Consider the following 23,898-nt stretch of genomic DNA (forward strand, 5'->3'; position numbering starts at 1 on the left):
AGACTATCAGGAGTCTTAATGTCAATTTTCCGTTGCCTTCCATAGTCCTATTCCATATCTTCAGTTCCCTTTCTGATGTTGTCCTTCATTCATCTTTCAGGCCACTGAGTTGATCCAACAAGCGAGATAAAACATCCAAAAATAATCCTTTCTGTGTGGATTTTATGTCTGTAGTCTTTTTCCATAAATTGCAGCTCCCCCTGACACACTGGTATTTCTTAAGTCCGAATCCAAAAGTCCTTACTGCAGCAATTGTCATTTTAACACAGTCCCGATAAAATCCAGACATTGCGTTCTGCTTGATATTTTTTCAAACCGACTACATCAAAAGCCTTTCCAAGGGAGGTTCGCCTGTCACTATAAGTTCATATGTAAAGAATAATTAATTTTGGTTTCTCTCCCCCTTTGACTTTGATGGTTTGCGGCCCGTTCTTCGACATGGCGGTTCCTAATTAGAACTGCGTCATAAATCACAAAGTCAGACATTTCCAGGACACCAGCCAAAGTTCTTATAACAAGAAGAAAACATCCAGTGGCAAGGGGATGCTCTGCCAATTAACAGATTAAAGCACCTTTTTATCCTCTTCCAAACTGCTCCGAAATGTAACGTCTTATTTATAGGAATGGTATTATTATATATTACTTTCATTTTCACGCAGTTTATATTTTATGAACCCTATATGTCCACATATATCGCACTTTTAAACTTTCCAATCTTGCTTGTTCTAAATGGTGAAAACAGCTCTTCTAGGGGTTTTTTTTTTTTGCCCATTAATGTATTATTATGAAGCAAAGTACAGTAACAGAGAGAAGGGCTCCTCCCCCCTTTCCGTTCTGTTCCCACATACCGATAAGGAGTTGAAATCTTCTTCCTCTTGATCTTTCTTGTCTTCTCAGTGGCTGGATTTTTTAGCAAAATACTTTTTCTCCTTCTTGTCTGAAGCATGTCCAAAACTTATTATCTAATTATTCATTTAAATATTGGAACTCAAGCGCAGGCGGGGTAGCCTCTGGGAGGGCCAAATTCTCTTGGGGGCTTTCCACCCAAAAGCCCCCCCCCCCCGCTCCTTCTTCCTCAGAATTCGGAGCAGAGTTAATGGGCATCCGCGGGTGAGGCAGTGTCTTCCCATAGTCCTGGGAAGATTTGGGAGGCTACATAATCCCATCGCAGCCTTCAATTACCCCGTGAGAATTGGAGCAATGTTATAGTCAGCCATCACCCGTCCACTCTCAAGCGGAAGATACCTGCTTAGACATGTGTGGGTTGATAGCACAGTTCTCTGTCTTCTCTCTCTTTCCTTTCAGTCTTTAAACTGCTCTAGTTGAATAAGATTCATTCACTTTGACATTATGCCTTGACAATTAAACATCTTATTCAACAAGTATCTTCATGCCACAATAACTGCAACTAGTGCTAGACTGAAGTATTTGACCCAGAAATTTCTGCAAATTAGATTAGTTTTCAGGGGAATGCGTGAATGTTAAGGATTTTTGTCCTTTTAAATATGAGATTACTGAGGCTCTTTCCCGCTTTCTCACTCACTTCTACAAAAAGATAGGAGCCTTTGACACTGTTTCAAGCTGCTCTCAGCAGCACATCTGTATCCTTGGAAAAGAATAGCCCATGAGAACAATGCTATATTGTGATTCATTCCTGCAGGGGGCAAGAAAGAGGACTGGTCAATCCCAACTTGGTGACTTTCTTGTATATAAGTATGTGTTTGGTGTTGCCCGTGTGAATGCAGGCCTTTAAATGTTACCATAGTGTCAACAGGGCAATTCCACTGAGAAGCTTGCAATGTTTCCCATTCATACCTATTCACCCAAATTGCAGGGGAAGGATATAGAAGTTGTGAAAACCTTCCACTGGCCCCATACTCGTTCTCAAGCATCAACAAGTCTTCTTTTTGCATTTAGTCCTTTTCTTTGCACTAGGTGCAAAGTCTTATTTTAGCTAGTAAAGAAGACTGGGATGGAAAAGGAAGCAAGAAGTCAGAGTGGACATGCTCAAAAAATAAAATAAAAAAAGGAAAGAGGAAAAGGAACTTGAGATCAGAACTGCAAACACACGCTTCACCTCTTTCCACCCCTTGACTAGCAAACACAAGCAACACATTACAGCTGCAATTTTGTTTGAATCCAATTGACTTCAATGGTACTAGGCAGCCTGTGTGCAAGATTGAAGCCTACATATAATACACTGTGGTTGAGAGAGAGAGAGAGAGAGAGAGAGAGAGAGAGAGAGAGAGAGAGAGAGAGAGAGAGAAGGGGGATGGAGGAATTATCCAGCAAGCATGCACAAATTCCATGCAATGCACTTTGGAGCCAATCTTTGCTGTCTCAAATCCTTGGCAGCATAAACAGAGAGGATTTCCAATTAAAATAATAGAAGCCTTAGAATAAATGGTTTCCTACAGGGGATGCTGTAGTAGATTTGATTCTCGGAGCTGTTTTGTTTGATGGCAGCTGGAGCCAATTTGTGCCCACATTGAGCAGTTCATATTTGCCACCAGTAAAATGCTAAGTCTGTAAAGCATCTTAAAGAGAAAAGCAGGCTGTGCTATGATGGAAACTTAAGAGAGGGATAAATATCACTAAAGATAAATGTGGAACAGGTAATCACCAATTGTGGGACTATAATTGCCCACTTGGTTTAAATTAGATTTTCTGCACTCACTCAATCAACACACAGCCCAGTGCCCTGAAGTTAACATGGCGAGGCTCTTATCTGCATTGCAGTTTCTTCTTAAAAATTGTACATCAGCAAAGATTTCAGCTTTGCTAAACAGTTGCATGTTCTCTTGTGCCAAAGCCTCCAAGCCTAGCAGCAAAGATTTCAGTATAGAATATGCATTGTTAAGATGGACTATTCAAGCTGTGGATAGGCTATTCATTTGGGTCAATCAATTTGAACGTGAAGATTTATTTGTAAACCTTCAAGGCCTTTAGTTATTCACTTAAAAGGTTCATATACAAGCTGTTAACATGAGATTTGGGGAAGGTAGAAAGATAACCAAGGATCTGTCAATGCACTTAATTCAGCCAGGAAGGTGATCTATTATAGCCTGGTGCACTAAATTCCACTAGGTTTGCCCAGGCTGATCTTAAGGGTAATTTTTCCTAGGGGGTGTGTGTGTGTGTTTAACCATCTCCAAAGTCACTGGCAATAAAATCATTGCATGACAAAAATGGATGCTTCCAGACATGCAGCAGGATGGTTAAGTGGGGAGAAAATTCATTCTCTCCTTTCCCTTTCTGGGATTTTCTTTTTCTTTTTGCAATTTTCATTACATGGTTTCTAAGAAGAGGGAGAATGCATATGCCAGAAGAAGAAGAAGAAGAAGAAGAAGAAGAAGAAGAAGAAGAAGAAGAAGAAGAAGAAGAAGAAGAAGAAGAAGAAGAAGAAGATTTATTACTTATACCCTGCCCACTCTGTGCAGCTGCCAACAAAATATCCACAACACAGTAGCACCAAGGGAGAGAGCAACTATGTGACTTTAAGGACAGGGCTAAGGACACACAAACACACACACAAAGGGAGAGAGGTGCTCCATAAAATAGACTAAAGGGGAAACTATTTATTTATCTATTTATTTATTTAAAAGATGTAGAGGCCTCCTTCAGAAAACCCATTCAAGATGCCTTACATCATGGGTAGGCAAACTAAGGCCCAGGGGCCGGATCCGGCCCAATCGCCTTCTAGATCCAGCCCGCAGACAGTCCAGGAATAAGCATGTTTTTACATGAGTATAATGTGTGCTTTTATTTAAAACGCATCTCTGGGTTATTTGTGGGGCATAGGAATTCATTCTTCTTCTTCTTCTTCTTCTTCTTCTTCTTCTTCTTCTTCTTCTTCTTCTTCTTCTTCTTCTTCTTCCTTTTCCAAAATATAGTCCCCCCCCCACATGGTCTGAGGGACAGTGGACCAGTCCCCTGCTGAAAAAGATTGCTGACCCCTGCCTTACATGATAGAATCAGATAAAAATGCACTGCAATAAGGAAAAGAAAGCAATGTTGACTCTCTTCCTTATGTTTGCTCTTCCAAACTATTGCAAATAAAGCCCACCTGTGTGAATATGTCTGTCTGTTGTCCATTGGCTGATCTTCTGTGGTGGGCCCATTTTGAAAAGATTGCAGAGTTCCACCCTCTGACATAGCACTCAGAAATGAGCAGTTGAAATTCTCCAGCTGGCTGAAACTTACATTTTGGAAGTTGTTAGGTGCATTAACAATAAAGTCAAGGTCAGTGCCATTGACCAAATCTTTATGGTAATACTACAATCTATTTTGGGTTTCTGCCGTATAACATGTCATTAATTAACTTCAAAATAATAGTTCAAATGGACAGGCCCCAAAGATCTGCAAGAATCAGCAGCCCCACACTTGGTACTGAAAATATACTGGTGTGTGTCTCATGCAGCAAACATGTAAAGAACCAACATCCTGCATATGACTTGAAACATTCATGTATGAGACCTCTGGTCCATTTGGAGTTTCAGATGCATGTACACTGATGTTTAAAGATGCTTCTGTGATGTGGACACTATGCAGCAATTGGGCTTCTGATGAGGATGACAAGACCCTAACTAATAACCCTTTTGCCAAAAAAAAAACCAACCCCTGACATTAACAGTAGCCCTGTTCACAGAATTGCATGTACAACAGGAGGCAACAGGCTCTGTATCCTGTTGTTTGTGCATTATTTTGTGGGCAAGTCTGCAACACACCTTTTTAAGGTAAAAGTAAAGGACCCCTGGACGGTTAAGTCCAGACAAAGGTGACTATGGGGTTGCGGTGCTCATCTCGCTTTCAGGCTGAGGGAGCCGGCGTTTGTCCACAGACAGCTTTCCAGGTCATGTGGCCAGCATGACTAAACTGCCTCTGGTGCAACGGAACACCGTGACAGAAACCAGAGCGCATGGAAACACCGTTTACCTTCCCGCCACAGCGGTATCTATTTATCTACTTGCAATGGTGTGCTTTCGAACTGCTAGGTTGGCAGGAGCTGGGGCAGAGCAACGGGAGCTCACGCCATTGTGCAGATTCGAACCACCAACATTCTGATCGGCAAGCCCAAGAGGCTCAGTGGTTTAGACCACAGCGCCACCCGCATCCCCGCTTTGCACCTTTATATGTACACAGAGGTCATCACAGTTGAAAAGGTTGGTTTCCCAATTCCATGGAATGCTGCTTATGTGTGTTTGCACAATGGAGACATGAACCTGCTCCCACGCATTGTTATACAAACCGAGGCTGAATCCGGTTGTGTACAGTATGTCATTTTCTGATGGGAACTGCAATAGGAAAGCTTGAGTTCTTATACCAAGCAACACTGTTAAAATCTGCTTAACACATTGGATGCAACATGCCGCCCACATTGCATTGCCACAGCTCCTTTTGTCAGTGCACTTTGTTATTTTAATATCAGTATGAGGAAAAATATATGTTGACAGTAGGCTTCTATGATCCTTTTTTTCTATTTGTTACTGAGCCCCTTTTCTGTGGAGTTTAATTATAATCTGTCACTGGAATTTGTCACAGCTGTCTTCGCTGCCGATCCACAAATCAAATGAGGTGTTTGTTTCAAAGCCATGGGGGAGAGAAAGAGAGAGAAGGAAAAGTGTTTCTTCAGTTTAGCCACTTCCTGGTTGTGTGTGTGGTTTCTCCTTAATATTTTTAGAGCACAAAACAATGAGCAATACCATATGAAAGAAAGAAACCCAAACACACCTACAACTGTTTTGTGCTTCTATCGCGCCATTCTAAACTTCTAACACAATGAGTTTCAAACAGGGATAGCATTCTATACATCCGATTCCTATTTCAGGTCTGGCGGACAATGTTTTTAAGATTAAAACTCAAAGCTGGGTAGAATTCAGTGGCATTTGTTAGTTGGAAACATCTAATTAGAACATAAAGAGAATGCCCAGAAATTCTTCAAAGCCAGTTGATTTTTCAATGCACGTAACAATGTAACATGGTTCTTCTTTCCATTCATGCTAACCGCAGGATCTTTAGCAACTGGGCTAGCTGTTCAGCGGTGAGCAGCCCGATGTAGTATTTTAATGACGTTTCCTCAAGAAAGAAATACAATTTGTGTGATTATTTCTTTAGTTCTCAAAACCTCACTTGCAGTTCCACTCTTAAGGTTGTGTCCCATCTGCTGATAGAAGGCATCTAGGAGAGGGAGGGAGGCTTCTCCCGCCTCCGCTTAGTCCCATTCCCCCCAAAATCTCCTTTCATTGTTGGGGAACCCCCTGGCCCAAATTCACCAATCACTAAAATCACCACAAATTACCACCGTCACCTGCTCCACTGATTCCTTCTATCGGCAGAGAGAAACCCCTGGATGCAAAGCAAAGTATTGTTGCAAGGAAAAGTTTGGCAAGTACTGCTTTTCCAGTGATGGTGGCAGCCTGGCCACTGAATTCTGCACTATTTGCAGTTTGTAGACTGTCTGCAAAACAGCTTGATGTATAATGCACTGCAGTAGTCCAACTTAGATGTTCCCGAAGCATAAACAACAGAAGTTAGACTTTCCCTGTCCTGGATAGGGCGGCTGCTGAACCACCAATGAGAGCAGATGGAAGACACTCCATGCCACCAAGGTCACCTGAACCTTGAATGACAGTAGTAGTCCCAGAATTACCTGTGAGCTGAGCCCCTGCTCCTTTAGGGGGAGCATAACCCATCCAATTTGCCACAGTTTCATAATAAATACCTGATTAAAAGGACAGCTGTATGTGTTCACGTTTGATTGTTGTTGTTGTTGTTGTTGTTCAGTCGTTCAGTCGTGTCTGACTCTTCGTGACCCCATGGACCAGAGCACGCCAGGCACACCCTTTTATATGCCTGTTGTCTTTGTCCATGGAGTTTTCTTGGCAGGGATACTGGAGTGGCTTGCCAGTTCCTTCTCCAGGTGGATCACGTTTGGTCCAAACTCTCCACTATGACCTGTCCATCTTGACCTGTCCATAGCTTCCCTGAGTAATTCAAGCCCCTTCACCACGACATGGCAGTGATCCATGAAGGGGTCACGTTTGATTACTAAACACAAAGAGAATGACTTAGGAGGACCTTTTGAAGGACACGAGTAAAAAAAAGCTAAAGGACCCCTGGATGGTTAAGTCCAGTCAAAGGTGACTATGGGGTTACAGCGCTCATTTCACTTCCCAGGCCAAGGGAGCAGGTGTTTGTCCACAGACAGCTTTCTGGGTCACGCGGCCAGCATGACTAAACCACTTATGGCACAACTGGACACTGTGGCGGAAACCAGAGCATGCAAATGGAGCGGTACCTATTTATCTACTTGCAGCAGTGTGGTTTCAAACTGCTAGGTTGGCAGGAACTGGGTCAGAGCAACAGGAGCTCACCCCATTGCGGGGATTTCAACTGCCAACCTTCTGATCGGCAGCCCCAAGAGGCTCAGTGGTTTAGACCAAAGTGCCACCCGCGTCTTTGAAGGACAAAACCATTCCTTAAACCCAGGTACTGCCAGGGCAGAGTGAGACACCTCTGGTCTAGATGGAAAATGGTAAGATCTCTCCTCTGGCATGGTGGCTCTTTCACTGCTAGGTAATCTCAAGAACTGTAGTGGTGTTCTAGCAAGCTGCCTCAGCTTCTGTAGGCTGAAAGCTAGCCTTAGCAGGACAGCAGCAGTTCAAGTTGGAGTTGTGCTAACAATCATGCGATTATAACTGGGGAACCTCCCCTAAGCAAGAAGGGATAACACGGCTGCGATCTGTTTTATACAAGCGCCTCATTCTCAATCCTTGCACAGTCTGTGGTTTTGTGGAGTGCATCTCTCAAGAGACCCATCAGTCACTGAATAGTATTTATTCTGATCTCCAGCAAGAGTCCATTGAATTAAAGAGTTTCTACCTCTGCTACAATCATAGTGACCTGCGAGTCTCATTGATCACTGTACTTCTACACCCTCCTAAGCCACTGAGCCTCTTGGGCTTGCCAATCCCATTGTGCCAGAAGCTACTGTTAGGTCCATCATGAGACACCCACCAGCTTCTAATCACTGATACCAGCAGCCTTCAAGCAAGAAACTTGCCTTATTATCGCTCCCTAGCATCCCACTGCCACAGGATTGCCTCCTTCCATTCACCACTTTGCCTCCTCCAAGTGGAAGAAACCTGGGCAGTGCTGAATGTCACATCCATTGCCAGGTGTGTCCTGCTGGAAACAGAAAAGGGCTTTCCCCTTGGCCTGCCTTTATATCCACTCAGTTGCCAAGTGCTTTTGTGACATCACAAGAAACCCACAGCCAATGGCAACAGCTGGGGAGGCATCATCTACATTGCTTTGAGCCTCACAATGGCAGGTGGACCTACCAGTGATTGTGTGCTTGTTTATTTGGGACACACGTGGAGCTGTGGTCTAAACCACTGGGCCTCTTGGGCTTCCCAATCAGAAGGTCGGTGGTTTGAATCCCTACAACGGAGTGAACTCCCATTGTTCTGTCCCAGCTTCTGCCAACCTAGCAGTTCGAAAGCACGACAGTGCAGTTAGATAAATAGGTACCGCTGTGGCAGGTAAGTAAACGGTGTTTCCGTGCGCTCTGGTTTCTGTCACGGTGTCCCGTTGCACCAGAAGCAGTTTACTCCTGCTGTCTACTTGACCCGCTCCTTCGGCCTGAAAGTGAGATGAGCACTGCAATCCCATAGTCACCTTTGACTGGACTTAACCAACCAAGGTTCCATTACCTTTACTGTTACATCCTCCCAAGGACCTTAACTGCGTTCCCAGTTTTCGTGGTGACTTGTGCTCTGGGAAGGGCATGCAACCTGTTTCATGTTCTACAGTAATAGTTGACAGTGCTAAAGCTAATGTAGTCATGGGCTATGTAACTCTTGACTTCTTTTGCTTCCTTTCCTAACACCCATGACCATGCCTGTTTCATTTGGTTGGGGTGTCTTCCCTATATTTTAATTTATTCAATAAGCTGTTTAGGGAAGCTGTCAATGTTTAATAGATTATTGTATTTTAACATTCTGTTGGAAGCCGCCCATTGTGGCTGGGGAAACCCAGCCAGATGGGTGGGGTATTAATAATAATAATAATAATAATAATAATAATAATAATAATAATAATAACAATAAATTATTATTATTATTATTATTATTATTATTATTTTTATTATTATTATTATTTCTGTGCTTTCTTCGAGCCCTGAGCCTACTTCTTTAGCAAATAACCCCTTTAAATGACGTAGCAAGACCAATGTATAGGCTGCATACTTTTCTTATGGGGAAGACATTCAAATGGGATTTGATCACGCTAGGTATGTAAGAACTATATTAGAGTTCACCTGTCACCAAAAAGAAAATACATATATTTTTTAATAATTATCTTGAAGGAGTTTTTAGTGGAGAGAGGGTGTCTTTCTTACCACTCTGAATGTAAAATAATAATAATTCATCATTCACATATCAATGGGGAAATAATTTTATCTATAATGATGTGACAATGATCACACAAGAGGCCTCTAATGAATCCTCCAGTTAATTATTGCTGAATTGATATAAATGTGTGACCTAATCAGTATTGTATTTCCGCTATTCAAATGGCAGAAATGCACTTTTATTGAGCCAAAACAGGGGGAGTTCTTTGATATAATGTAGCCCAACTTAACCTGTATATCAGAACCCAACTAAGTAGAAGGGATGCCATAGAATTCTCATAGAAATGGAAATAGGGGCAGAAATCACTGATGTTAGTGTATTTGTCCTATGCTCAGAACAGAAATCAATCTAGCAAATACAGTCAGTATTCACGGCGGTTTTCAGTCTGCAAATGATACAACAATTGATCACGTTCCCCCCCATTTGCATTGCAATTCTTTTGCATTAAAAAAAAAAATGTTAGTTTCAATGAAATGAATGCTATGAGATAACACAGCAAGCACACAATTAATTACATAATTGTGAAAAATTCCACAGACGGCAAGGTGAATAACTTTTTAAAATTGTCTACTTGTGTTTATACCTTGTATTTTATTCCTAGGTTGAAGGGAGGTGTATAATTTTAATAAATAAAATAAATTATAATAAAAACTAAAATACTTGTGAGTTGCTGGACTGGAATGGAAACAGCACTGCATGTAACAAACATGGGTCTGAACAGAAATTGTCACGTTCTTGCTAGCTAGCTAGGCAAGGCAGTGAGGGGGGGGGGACTCCCAATTTTCTAACTTATTTCTCTCTTCCAAATTTCTGGTGCAATTAATTCTCTATTTTCCTTTCGCTCTGTCCATGGTGAACTTAAGCGGTTAACATCAACGGAACTGGGACCGAAACAAGACTTCCCCTTTCTCCCTTCTCACCTATGTGCCCCCTCCAATCTGCTCCAGAGTCTAATATCATCCCATTTCAATCTTGCTGGTACTCAATCATAGGTCTGTTGCACTCCATTTTGTGCAGCTTCTTGGAAAAAGTCCACCTTTAATGCGCATTAGGTTTTTACTTCTAACATAACATGCATTATTTAAAGTACAACTGGATGTATGCTTTTAAATCCTTTTCAGGTCATTCATACATAAAATATGCATTTCGTGTGCATCTTTTAAGTAAAAAAATAATACATGTCTTTTTGGTGCATACTTTTTGCACGCTGTAACTGCGTAGCAAAATCCAAAGATGTTCACCATCCAGCTGGGTGTTGAGTTCCGACCAGCAAGCAAGTTTGGAATTATCAGAGCAGATCAGTCTGCGAAGAAAAGTGGACCACACAAATTCCCCCCTTATCCTGCTGGATTGTTGGGGAACCCCCTGGGACAGATTTGTCAGGGAGGGGGCAGAGAGAAAGAGGGAATCCTATTGCACGAACAGATTTCCAACCATACAATGTTGGAATGAGCTTTCAAGAGCAGTTCAGTAACAATGTACTCATGAAGCAACAGTCCTCCTGCTTTGACATTTAAAGTATTCCAGAATACATGGAGAGTTCTGGCAGGCCCAGCCAGAAAGCATCTGTGTTGGCAGTGGCCATAGGAAATAATGGAAAGACTTGCTTGCAGAACATAACCAAATGGGTCAGTTTCACTGGTTCTTCATGCTACTTTTTAAATATATGTGTAAAAGATTCTTGAGGACGGTTTCATACACAGCTATATATCTTTTAAACCTACTCGCTTGGAATCGGCTCTCTTTCCCACATTATAACCCTGTTTCAGAATGCCATCCATTTTATGTCCGACATTTGGATTTCACTCAGACTGCCCTTTATGAGGAATCATAGTCTCTCTCTCTCTCCCTCTCTTTCTGTTTTTTATACTTCAGTTTATTGCTGGGTTGTTGGAGACAGATAGGTCCAATCCTCAAACTGCTGCTTTCAATACAAGGTCAGTTAAAGCAAATGAGCTTTGCGCACCAACGGATGTATTTGAGAGATTCACTCACAGCCAAAGACGATAAAACTCCTGAACAAGGATGAGGAAAGTTGTCCTTCTCTTTTATTTCAGACCGATTTTACACTGCTTGGGATGTAAGGCCCTAACAGGAAGCCTATATCACGTGACCTTCGCCACTTTTATTTTCTACACGATTCTCCCTTTTACATCTAAAACACTTCCCCCACCATTTTTTTTTAACTACAGATGCGCAGCTATAGCTTTGAGCAAGGGAAAGGAAAATAAGATCAGTGCTTTTTTCAGGGGGTAGTCAGGAGTAGGCAGCACTGGTACGTCTTTTTGCCGTCGTTAAAAATTGTGGCACTTACTGTAACAACTTCAAGGTAAGTACCAGCACCTATTTTTCTAGAACTGCCCCCCCCCTGAATTAGATCATTTATAGCACTTGCACAATGGTTTCGTATAAAACCAGTAACATTAGAAGTATGTAGGTGTGAAGCCTAAAATCAATTGACTGAAGGCTGAGACTCCTATGTACGCTTGCTAGTAAAGCCCCAATATATTCAGTGAGAGTCACTTAAGAGTGAACAACCTTAGGATGGCAGTGCATGCAAAGCACTCATTAACGGAGGCTGCAAATCTATTTTAGCCATTTCAGGTGGAATAAAGGGGAATAACTAATTTGAACTCAGGATTCTCATGGCCTGAAATGAGTCTACATCCATTCATCTATGCATAAATTTGTTGTTTGTTGTTTAGTCGTGTCCGACTCTTCGTGAAACGTGGACCAGAGCACGCCAAGCACTCCTGTCTTCCACTGCCTCCCACAATCTGATCAAAACTCATGTTAGCAGCTTCGAGAACACTGTCCAACCATCTCGTCCTCTGTCGTCCCCTTCTCCTTGTGCCCTCAGTCTTTCCCAACATCAGGGTCTTTTCCAGCGAGTCTTCTCTTCTCATGAGGTGGCCAAAGTACTGGAGCCTCAGCTTCAGGATCTGTCCTTCCAGTGAGCACTCAGGGCTGATTTCCTTCAGAATGGATAGGTTTGGTCTTCTTGCCGTCCATGGGACTCTCAAGAGTCTCCTCCAAAAGCATCAATTCTTTGGTGATCAGCCTTCTTTATGGTCCAGCTCTCACTTCCATACATTACTACTGGGAAAACCATAGCTTTAACTTTACAGACCTTTGTCGGCAAGGTGATGTCTCTGCTTTTTAAGATGCTGAGGGAAGCCTCCAATCCACCACGGTGTTCTGGAATTGTACTCCTTCTAGAACCTCATGAAGAAAACAAAATAGTGGCTGGTCTGCAAAAATGAAGCTTTCTGTTAGAGACAACAGAAGACTTCTCTTTTTCAGTGCCAGATCTTACTCCAATCTTAAGGCATTTTTCAAAAGCATTTTTAAAGCATCCACCTTCATAAAGGAGCAGGAGGTCAGGTGCTTCAAACAAGACTTTAAGACAGACCCCATAGTCCCATTTTCAGTCTTAAGGTGCTTCTCAAAAGGGCTGCTTCCCTTGTGAAAGGATGCTGAGCAGAGATTAAATTTTATTTCCTTGGATGTGCAATCGTGTCCCATGCTGGGAACAAGACATGCCGCCAATGCAGGATTAAACCTTGTGCTCCTGTCATCAGCTGACCTCACCAGTAATGTGAAGGGAAGGACAGATTAGTGGTTTGGGGAAAATGGCTTCGCGAGCCAAGATTGGTCTATAGATTGAAGGTTCTCCAACCCTATATTAAGCCATAGTTGAATGCAAACCATGGTTCAGTGTGAACAAGCAGTATGTCAATGCAGTAAGAACTGGAACTTACTGTATTTTTTAATAGGAAAAAACTTGAGTGCCATTTTAGGTAGGCAGGTGAACTTAAAAATATTAATAATTAAATACAAATAAATAACTGGAGTGGCGATTGTCAGATTGGCCAGTGATGTTGATGTAAAAATTTGAGGTTTGGCTTTTGCTGCCCAACTCCCCATGGGACTCTGAGTCCCCTAAGTCCACGATTAGTCAGAGAAGAAGGGGTGGAGGCAGAATCCAGCGGATAGCAAGGCAGGTATTTATTTTTCTGTTGCAACAGAGTTCCCTCCTCTCCTTCCAAGGAGGGAGAGACCCTGAACAAAAGTGTGCAGGAACCTTTAAAGACTTTTCACATTGCCCAACCCTCTTAGCCAAAACCACCCCAAAATCAGCATACATACATCATAGGAGATGGTATTCAGCAGAAATCCTGCCTGCCAGGACACCTGATAATGGTCACCTGGCAGAGCTGGCCATTCTTTTGTGATGGTTAATACTTTAGTTCCTGAATCCGGGTCACAGGCACACCCTATTCATACACAGATACGCCCTTAAGACAGGATTTGTGAGCAAAGAGACAATGGGGAAGCTTTCTCCATTTGCCTCCCTTGTTGTTGTTGCTGTTGTTGTTCAGTCGTTCAGTCGTGTCCGACTCTTCGTGACCCCATGGACCAGAGCACGCCAGGCACCCCTATCCTTCACTGCCTCTCGCAGTTTGGCCAAACTCATGTTAGTAGCTTCGAGAACACTGTCCAACCATCTCATCCTCTGTCGTCCCCTTCTCCTTGTGCCCTCCATCTTTCCCAACATCAGGGTCTTTTCCAGGGAGTCTTCCCTTCTCATGAGGTGGCCAAAGTACTGGAGCCTCAACTTCAGGATCTGTCCTTCTAGTGAGCACTCAGGGCTGATTTCTTTGAGAATGGATAGGTTTGATCTTCTTGCAGTCCATGGGACTCTCAAGAGTCTCCTCCAGCACCATAATTCAAAAGCATCCATTCTTCGGCGATCAGCCTTCTTTATGGTCCAGCTCTCACTTCCGTACATTACTACTGGGAAAACCATAGCTTTAACTATACGGACCTTTACTGCAGACACATATTTGAGGTCATTGGGAGAGTCCAAATGGCTTCAGGATTGCTCTCCTGTACTATTTCAGACACATGGTTTATATCTTTATATATGTGTGCATTTATGAATATTTATTCTATATTTGAGACCTTAGACTTCTTATAACAACGTCTCAAAGATCATGAAGCCTAGAACCTGAGGCAGTTTTCTGTTTTCTTTCTTTGATTTGTGTGGGCCAAGGCAGCTTGGGAGGGAGTTTTCTTGGAGGTGATAGGGCATAGAGGGACTAAATAGCCTATTATATTCCACTGCATTTGAGCTTCCAGACAAGACATCTTCTGCTTCAGCAGCTAACATGTGTCGAGCAGAGAATGTCAACACACAGATACATCTGCTTGCAGGCATGTGTAATTTCTATAGATGGATAAGAAATGTGGATTATGCTATAGCTCAAAAGCATAGAGTGGTTTATATATAGGAACTTGTGTAAGGAGTAATACGGTGAGAGACAATTTGTTTTTCTACACTTTTGCTAGGAAGAAGATGGCAACCTTTCTCTGACAGATAATTTGCATAGGTCACTATCCTGCGCTCGGTTATGCACAGTTAATTCCCTTTGAAAGTGATGGGGTTTAAACGAGCTTCGCTATGTATCGCTACGCATTAAAAATAATACTTTTTCCTCCCGGCGTAGGATGTTTCTCAGCGTTTCGCAAGCAAAGGTCGCTGTCGTCAAGCAGAGAACATACACACTTGCTCCTACAGATTTGCAAATGCACGATTAGCACATCAGTGGAAATTACGCTGACACATGAGCTGTGCCTCATATTTAATATGCTTGCCTTCATTTCAGATTGTATTTGGTTGCTAAGGTGGTGAACATTCCCTAAATATCCAAGAAAGATGAAGAGGTGTGTGTGTGTGTGTGTGTGTGTGAGAGAGAGAGAGAGAGAGAGAGAGAGAACTCTACATTTTATCTAATACTTAAAAGTAATTTATAAAATACAGCTACAGTTAAACTAGTTAAATTTTTCATTTCACACAATTTTTAAAAAGCTCTGAATAGCCACTTAGGGAACTAATTGGTGCGTTTAATATGCTGAAAATAAGAGAATGGAAATAAAGTTCATTTCAGATAGCCAGTCTCTCTCCCCCCCACCCCCAGCCAATGTTTGCAATTTTAAGGATAATCGTTTCATTATAAAACACCCAAGCAAATTGCATTGACTGGGCAGTATAACACCAGGCCCTGCTGAAATCTATCCGCATACCCCTCTGCCAACATTCATGTTTAAATAACCCACATTCACAAATGCCCATGTCAGAGAAACTATAAATAAATAGCTCTTTCCCATGAAATTGCTTACAGTGTAAGAAGAACTTCACTATCTCTTTTTTAAAGGCTATAATATGTTTTATTGAATTTATTCCTTTTATACCCCACCCTTTCCTCCGAAGGAGCCCAGGGTGGCAATATGCATATGCTTTAGCATCAGAACAGGAGTGTAGACATCACACGAATATAAAAAATTAAATAGGGCCACACTGAGCTAGGTTCCTTGGGGAATCTCCATAGCTCCAGGGAAAAGTCATAGCTTTAGGGAAAGGCTGTAGTTCAGAAGTATAACCTTTGGATCAGGTTAGCCAGATTGATTCGTATTCTGTCAGCAGATTCCTGTTGTTGTCTTGTTGGGCTATGTGTGTAATAAAGGGAAACCATACCAGAGTGAAGGCGTCTTCTATTTGTCCCCGTGTCAGTTTCAGTTTATTGGTTAGTTTTTTTAAAAAAAATAAGGCTGTTCCCCATACTATTTGATACCATTGGTTCATGCTTGCTCCTGACAGGTCTTTCCAGTGTCTGGCTATGATGGTTCTGGCTGCTGAGGGTAGGTGAGTTATTAGCGCTTTATGATGTGAGGGGCATTATTATCTTGGAAGATGATGATGATGATGATAATTTATTACTTATACCCCGCCCATCTGGCTGGACCTCCCCAGCCACTCTGGGTGGCTTCCAACAGGAGATTAAAAATACATTAAAAAAAACTTTCCTAAAGATGTTTAGTAGTGCCAGTTGTGAGGAGACTTCTAATACTTGCTTAGTTATTTTGCATATTTCTTGTATGATTGATGTCCAGAAGAGTTGGAATCAAAACACACACACACACACACACCACTCTCACACAGAAACATATCACACTACAGCCAACCAAAGACAACCAACCACACCCTAGGCGATCCTAACCTTTCTCACCACCAAGGAAATATAAAAAGCGAGTAGTAAGAGAACCCACACAAGTGACACTGATGCAAAACCCCACACATACACAGCGGCGGAGCAAGCCAATTGGCCGCCTGGGGTGGCACATGTGCCATGTGCCCAGAGGCGGGGCCAGCCACCTGCAGGGCAGGGCCAACAAGGGCAGGACCTCTAAGGAATCTGCATGCCTCCTTCCACTCAGCCGCCCTACAGCTGAGGGGGAGGTGGTGAGAAGACCGTTTGGGGAAGCACGGAGCCTGCGGGCGCATTGCAGGCCCCACGGTGAGTGCCACCTGGTATTTTGTCACCCCCTCAGTGGTGACATGTGGGGCGAACCACCCCCAATGCACACCCCTTCCTTCACCCCTGCACATACACTAAATGGAAGAATAGAAGCATAACCACTCGACCCCACCCCACTCACCACTCCCCCTTCCCCTCTTCACCCCTGTTTTCTTCCTAACCTAACAATGTATGCAACACTAATGCCTCACAAAAAATGAAACTGATCTGTAGAAAACTCAACTTTAAAAAAATACAATGCATGTATTTTTGTAAACTACGAAATCCTTAATAAAAATATATTATTATTTTTAAAAAGAAGTACAACCTTTGCCTTTCATGCATAAGTTCCCTACTTCAAACGCTGGTATCTTCAGATAGAGATGGGAGCATGGGTGTACCCAGGGGGGCAGGGGGGGCAGCTGCCCCCCCAGAAGCAAAATAATAATAATAATAAATGGTTATCGGCAGCCTAAAAGGGAAAAAAAGCTGTCCTCCTGAATAAAAGCTCAACGACTGGTCTTTCTCCCCCTCCCAAAATCTCAATAACAATTGAGCTCTTGCCCTCTTGCTGAGGCACAGTTGGCCACTTTGTGTGTGTGTGTGTGTGTGTGTTTTGCGCCGGCTGTTTCCCCCTCCCTCATGCCGACAAAGAGCTGGCAAGCCTATCAGAGACCGGATCCTAGCCTGCACCCTGCTTGGTCAAATGGGGATGCAGGCTGAGACTTGGGCAGTGTCAGGGGGCGAATCCGAGGGCTGACCATGGTCTTAGCCTGGGTTCTCATCCTTCCTCGTCTGCCTGCTTTTTGTACCCACGCTACATCGTGCTGGCAAGGGAGGAACAGTTTCTGAATTTGCAGGGATTCATCGTTGCAAGGGAGCTTGGGAAACTGAGTTCCCTTGCATGGTGAGTAGTTCCTTTGCGAGGACTGAGGATCCTGGGAAACTGAGTATTTCAGCCATTTGGGGCTGAGGTTTTTCTGTTTTTTGAACCTGTTTTTCTTTTTGAACCTTAACGACCATGGCTTGCCCCCCCCCCCCTAGTTTTGATCCTGGGTACGCCCTTGGATGGGAGAGTCTTTTGTCCAGAAACCCAGAGCTACTGCCTGTCAGTGTAGACAGCACTGAGCCAGGTAGACCAATGGCTGACTCAGTTCAAGGCAACTTCATACATTCCAAGCTGTAGAGGTACGGTATCTTGATGGTATTTCTTCACCCTGACGCAATTGGTTTCTGCCAGCAACCCCCTTCATGTTACAGACACTAGAATGAGGGCACGGAGATCACAGATGCCCTGCTGCCAGCCAACGACTCAAAGCTACTTTAGCTGTGTTGACATAGGACTGGGTTGCCAATCTGCTCTGCACTTTCGAGAAAGAGAGATTAGTCCCACCATTTCTTTTCTTTCCCCTAGAGACAAAGGACAAACATTGTACCAAGCCCCAGAAAAACAGATGCTCTTAAAAAGTTTCCCCACATTGTATCAACCTTCTCTATACCAAAAGTTCAGGACAGGCTCAGAAAACAAAAGTTAATTACTTGGTCCAAAAGAACCCCACCAGAGAATGCTCCCAATTCAACTGTTATCCAAATTCTACATCTGCTCAGAAACCAATGCTCATCTAATTACAAAATATTTAGTTCTATTTGAAGTTGGATATCCAAGTTTAAAATCTGATAAGCTTTCAAATCTCATTTGCGGTCCTGGGAAATGGAATTAGTCGTTACAGTACTGAATACATTATTACTATGTTGTAGCTATGCATATAAAATAGAATGTGGAAGCTTGTGGTGGCAAAGTAGCAATACTACTTACAACAGTAAGATGTAAGGTGTGCCAACTGCAAGTTAGAATAAAAGAAATAGAATAAAAGGGAAACTTTGCAAGGTTGTCGGCACTTTGCATTTGCTCGCATAGTTTGATTTTAAACTGTGCAGCCGGAAAGGTTCACCTGACATCACTGTGATGTTAGCTGGTTTGACATGTGCGCAGCCTAACAAATTTGGCCCACGGGGTGAGCGGGAGATAATGTTGTGGCCTGCTGGACAGATCCACTTCCCGACTGTAACGAAACGGATCTAAGTTAAGGGATTTTCAGAAACCCACGGTGTTTTATGAGTTAATGGGCACCCCAGTTTGAGTGGCAGGTATCTCATGGGAGGCGGGACATTCCGCTCTATAAAAGGAGGGAGCAGCCGTTAGTGAGAGAGAGTGGTGACTGGAAGAAGGAGGGCGTGGGGCCAGGATAGTGGTGGGTAGGTTAGGATAGGTTGAAGATGTGTATATGATGCTGAAAGAAAGAGTTTACTACACTGTTATGAAACTAAGCTTATAAACCATTACTGAAACCGTTATGTTGTGAAAGAAATAAAGACTTCTTATTGTCGAGCTAAGAAAATATCGTCATTCATTTGGTCCAGCGAGCTATGTATGCTCATGAGGAGGTGAACTCAGGGAAAGGACAAAACTGACCTGCAGGGTGATAGTTTGTGTCTGGGAGTTCCCTCAGGAGGGGCTAGCGGGCGGAAACCCTGGCCACAGAGTTGCTAAGAGGGCTTAGCTAACTGATATAGTGAGGGATCTAATGAAAGAGAGACCCCAAACTGTAGGCAAAGAAGAGTTTAACCCCTGAAGCCCAGAGCGGAGGATATAACCGGCCACGGCCGCTGGACAGGAAAACTCACGTTACTAAGAGATCCCCAGATTATAAATAAAAGGGGATTGACATCACAGACGGACCTCAGAGGGACAGGTGGGGTGGATTGAAATTTGACCCAGAACACCTGATTAGAAATTCACTTAGTAACAAGGGAGAGTGTGAAGTGGAGGTTCGTCACACCGACTCCTGGTGTGGACAATACTGAGCTAGCGTTGATGGATCTCATAGGCTTGTTGTTGTTGTTGTTGCAGACATCCACACCTAATATATGGATCTTGGGGTTAGAGTCAGAGATAAGGTACAGCATCTGCCTTGCAAGCAGAAGGCCCCAGGTTCAATTCCAGGTAGGAACAGGCCTACCTCATGACTAGCAGCAGCAATTGGGAGACTCCACAGTGTTATTAGCCTACTTCATCTAGACCAATTTTTTTGGAGGGGGGGCTGGGAGCCCCCGGATATTCCAAGGGGGCCACAGGCACAATTATATGATTATAAAAATCATAAATAAAAATCATGTTCTATTTACAAACAAAATAGCTACCTTTCTACTGGTAGGATGGAAGCACACATGAAGGAAACAAGGGTGGAAGGGGGCCACGGTTGGAAAAAGATTGAGAAACATTGTTCTAGACTATTCTAAGCCCCATGGCATAAAATTATGTGGCGGATGAAGGTTTTCCTTGCATGGCACTGGTGCATTCTACTTCTTCTTCTTTGGCGATCACTCATGGCCAAGTAACATTGTCTTCCATAAACATGGTTTTAACAGTGAGTCCGTAGGGGACTGTGGAGGCCAATTCTGGATCCACACATCCTTCCACAGTGGAGAAATAGGATTCCAGGCGGGAGTTGATCATGGAGAGGGTTTGCCAAGCATCCCTTCCTCTTAGCATGTTTCTCCCTTTCGTCCTGAGTGCGAGTGTCTCCAAAACCCATGACACCTTTGGTAAAGGCTGTTCTCCAACTGGAGCACTTGCAGGCCAGTGTTTCCCCGTTGTCTGTGTTTATACTAGGTTTTTTTTAGATTTGCCTTGAGAGAGTCTTTAAACCTCTTTTGTTTACCACCAGCATTATGCTTTCCATTTTAAAGTTTGGAATAGGGTAGTTCCTTGGGAATATGATAATCACACATCTGCACAACATGACCACTCCAATGAAGTTGATGTTGAAGAATCACTGCTTCAACACTGATGATCTTTGCTTCTTCCAGTACACTGGCATTAGTTCACCTGTTTTCTCAAGTGCTGCTAGATTCACCACTGGCCTGACTCTGTATATGGCAGCTTCCTATGCCAGGAAGTTCCAGCACGAGTGGTTTCTGCTGTGAGTAGCCATGCCAAGTGTCTGTCACAGTTTAAGAGGGGCTTGGAGAAAACCTCTCACCACCTTGCTTAAGGGACGGTGCGACGAACCTCCACTTCACACCCTCCCCTTGTTACTAAGTGAATTTCTAATCAGGTGTTCTGGGTCAAATTTCAATCCACCCCACCTGTCCCTCTGAGGTCCGTCTGTGATGTCAATCCCCTTTTATTTATAATCTGGGAATCTCTTAGTAATGGGAGTTTTCCTGTCCAGCGGCCATGGCCAGTTATATCCTCCGCTCTGGGCTTCAGGGGTTAAACTCTTCTTTGCCTACAGTTCGGGGTCTCTCTTTCATTAGATCCCTCACTATATCAGTTAGCTAAGCCCTCTTAGCAACTCTGTGGCAATACCAAGGTTTCCGCCCGCTAGCCCCTCCTGAGGGAACTCCAAGACACAAACTATCACCCTGCAGGTCAGTTTTGTCTTTTCCCTGAGTTCACCTCCTCATGAGCATACATAACTCGCTGGACCAAATAAACGACGATATTTTCTTAGCTCAACAATAATAAGTCTTTATTTCATTCAGAACATAATGGTTTCAGTAATGCAATCGTTTATAAGCTAAGTTTCATAACAGTGTAAACTCTTTCTTTCAGCATCATATACACATCTTCAACCTATCCTAACCTACCCTAACCTACCCACCACTATCCTGGCCCCACGCCCTCCTTCTTCCAGTCACCACTCTCTCTCTCTAATGGCTGCTCCCTCCTTTTAAAGAGCGGAATGTCCCGCCTCCCATGAGATACCTGCCACTCAACTGGGGTGCCCATTAACTCATAAAACACCGTGGGTTTCTGAAAATCCCTTAACTTAGATCCGATTCGTTACAGACGGCAACCCAGATCCTGCCCACCCTCAATGAAAACTGCAGTATTTCCAATTGGACTTTGCAGAGATGGCAAGATTAACCAGGAAAACCAGAAACCAAGAGGATCAAAACTTCAATAAAGATTGGGACAAATTTATATTATATTTGAAAGACCACTGTAAACACTTGAACTCTTTAAAAGTAAAGGTACCCCTGACCATTTGGTCCAGTCGCGAATGACTTAGGGGTTGCGCGCTCATCTTGCTCTGTAGGCCAAGGGAGCCAGCGTTTGTCCGCAGACGGCTTCCGGGTTATGTGGCCAGCATGACTAAGCCACTTCTGGTGAACCAGAGCAGCGCACGGAAATGTCATTTACCTTCCTGCTGGAGCAGTACCTATTTATCTACTTGCACTTTGACGTGCTTTCAAACTGCTAGGTGGGCCGGAGCTGGGACCGAACAATGGGAGCTCACCCTGTCATGGGGATTTGAACCGCCGACCTTCTGATCGGCAAGCCCTAGGGTCTGTGGTTTAGGCCACAGCGCCACCCGCGTCTTTAGCAGGCTTTAAATAACTCTTGCAATGATACATAGATCTTGGATACAGTGGAGGACAATAAATTGGATGGACTTACAATATGCAGTTTAAAAGTCACTTAAAGAAGCCATGGAGGTGAGGAGGGAAGTCTAGAGATTTGGAAGAATCTTGTGAATGGTTTTTTTGTTTTTGTTTTTACTATGAATGAATATGAATGTGAACAAATTTGTAAAACCAAATAAAAAATATTTTCAAAAAGAAAAACTGCAATATTTTGCCCATTTCCCCCATATGAGTAGAATTCACATCCTCTTCTTTCACTGAGGAAGAATGCTCCCCACTAGATGGGAAAGGAAAATTGGTTCCACTCTACTGGAAAAACAGACATTGTCACCATAGAGGAAAAGTTATGGGTGTCTTTTTATTTATAAGATTAAAAATTTTCCCAAGATGACTTTTTAGAAGTGTGTGTGTTTTAAGAACAGCACACCACTGAACTAATTGATGCATGCATCTGGAAATAATAGCACAGTTGTAGCTCATGTTAAGTAATCAATTAGGGTTATTTCAAATGGGGTCTTCTTGTTTGTTACCATAATCACACTTTTTATTTCATGGTGAATACGCAATTAACTTGTGTCATAAACATCAAGTTACCTGCTATTGTACAGCATGGTGGGTCAATAAAGATCAATATACATTGTTGAGTATGCAGTAGGGCATTTTCTGCAACTCAGATTAAAAATATAGGAAGCTCGACTGAAGCTCTTCTAAAATCCTAGATGAAAATAGTTATTGCAACTCATCATATTTGCAATCTCTTTTCTGATTCCAAAATGGATGTTACTTGGCTCCAGATTTTAGCAGCTACTTTAGATAGCATTGCCAAAAGTCTAATTCCCAGGTGCATTCCCGTCCTTGAGTAATGCTGACTGGATGAGGATAGGATTGCTACTAAATCCCTTGTGCTGCTGCATAATGTAGCTATGTTACAATAGTGAAAGAGCAGAGTCCCTTGGGGGGGGGGTCAATTGATTACATAAATACTATTTCAAGTGTCGGAGGTGGCAAATTACAAATGCATAAAATACATTCATGTGTGTGAGCCATGACTATACTAGCCTACAGAGGAAGAGACACTTGTCGTGGGGAATGCCGTATTTTACCTGCTCGTTGTCTCATAAGAGTTGTACTGTCTTGATTTTCTTTCTTAGGAGAAGGTAACCTGGTATTTCAAAGGTCTCACAAGAGGATTACAGGAGCTGAGATGTCAAGCTTAGACAAATGGAAGAGGGCGTATCACCATCTGTTTGTGCTCAAAATAACTCCCAACATTTCAAATAAGTATTCATTTATTTATTGCATTTCTATCTCTCCTTTCCTCTAAGGAAAGCTCAAAGTGACATGCATGATTCCTCCCAATTTTATCCTCACAACTACCCTGTGAAGTGGGTTAGGCTGTGAGAGTGTGACTGACTGGCCCAAAGTCACCCAGTGAGATTCATGGCTGAGATAGGATTTGAACCCTGGTTTCCCCGGTCCCAATCCATCACTGTAACCAATAAATACACCACACTGGCTCTTAGTATAACCATTCAGAAGCATTAGAAACAATAATAAATCACAATGTCAATGAATACCTGTAAGGACGTTCAGTGGTTGCTCATGAGTAAAGCGCCAAACGCAGAACTTCTAAAAACTAAGTTCTTTATTGTGCAAAGCTATGTACAGTGGAGCAAAAGTTCAAACGTCCATCT

The sequence above is a fragment of the Lacerta agilis genome, chromosome 11, assembly GCF_009819535.1.
Source record: "Lacerta agilis isolate rLacAgi1 chromosome 11, rLacAgi1.pri, whole genome shotgun sequence".
In the NCBI taxonomy this organism is placed as follows: domain Eukaryota; kingdom Metazoa; phylum Chordata; class Lepidosauria; order Squamata; family Lacertidae; genus Lacerta; species Lacerta agilis.